The sequence below is a fragment of the Schistocerca americana genome, chromosome 1 (genome assembly GCF_021461395.2).
Source record: "Schistocerca americana isolate TAMUIC-IGC-003095 chromosome 1, iqSchAmer2.1, whole genome shotgun sequence".
In the NCBI taxonomy this organism is placed as follows: domain Eukaryota; kingdom Metazoa; phylum Arthropoda; class Insecta; order Orthoptera; family Acrididae; genus Schistocerca; species Schistocerca americana.
In genome coordinates this window covers 920,038,516-920,039,929 of record NC_060119.1, presented here as the reverse complement: position 1 = coordinate 920,039,929, position 1,414 = coordinate 920,038,516, and positions in this window count along the sequence as shown.

Here is a 1,414-nt window from a genome sequence, read left to right as displayed (position 1 = left end):
GTTATCATTAATATCCTTTCACTCTGAATTTTGATATCATTATTGAACTTCCCTTTTATTTCGTCGTTGCTTCTTCGACGTATAGATTGAGCAGCAAGGGCGAAGTACTACATCCCTCTATTTCACCCTTTTTAATCCGTGGACTTCGTGTATGGTCTTCCAGTCTTACTGTGCCCTCTTGGTTTTTGTATATACTGTATGTTACCCCCCCTTTCTCTATAGCTTACTCATATTTTTCTCAGAATTTTGAACATCTTGCACCATTTTACTCTAACGTATGCTTTTTCCATGTCGACAAATCGTATGAACAAGTCTTGATATTTTTTCAGTCTTGTTTCGATTATCAACCGCAACGTCAGAACTGCCTCTCTGCGTCTTTACGTTTCTTAATGCCAAGCTGATGGTTATCTACCAGATTCTCAGATTTTTTTCCATTCTTCTTCATATTATTCTTGTTAGCAGCTTGGATGCAAGCGCTGTTAAGCTGATTCTGCGATAATTCTCGCCCTTGTTGGCTTTGCAAATTTTAATTACCGTTTCAAAACGAATAAAATTTTTTTCTTTTCTTTTTTTTACAGGTGCGGTGTCTGTCTGCAGTCCCAGTACACAATGAAATGTCCGGACAACAGCAGAGCAGCACCTGTTCGAAGACCAAAATAAAACGGTGCAGACTGTCACTAAAGTAGAGTAACGTTCGGTAATTCGTTTTCTGTATCTGAAAGGAAATGACGCTTCAACAATTGATGATGAGCGGGTGGAAGTGTACGAAAAGAATGTACCACTTCATGACACAATGGTTATGTGATCCAAATCCTTCGAATGACGAAGAAGTGCAGACAGTCTCTAGAGAGGCGGAAGTTCTGGTGGTCGAAGATAGGCGTATCGCAACGGAGAAGAAATAAAGAAAAATTAAAAGTAGTTACGGATCGGTTCTCAACGTCTTGCACGACATTGAACTTGACTAAGGCCGCCGCCGCCCGCTGGTGTCCGCGACTAATCATTTCTTCACAGCCATCCACAAGACCCAACCACACACGCTGCTGCTTTTGCCTTCTTAGGTTTTGCCTAGCCTCCTCGTATTCTGCTGTCATGGCAAACGGTTTCTTCTCCCTTTTTCCTCGGATGAAAAGCCAATGTGTGACAGACATTTAGAGAATGAGGACGAGATGATTTTCGAAGTGGAACGTTTCTTGAACAGACAAAATCCAGAATGTAACCATCAATGTCCCAAACCCGGCATCCATCGTTAGGAAATACATGTATTGCCTTAAAGCGATGAGTATGTGGATAGCAGTGAAGGGCTGACATCATAACCAAATATCGCAAGTGCTACCTCACTTTTTATTCAAGGAGTTAATTATGACTTGCAGCGGAAGCAGATCGGTGGGAGCAGTATTATACTATGGGAGACAAT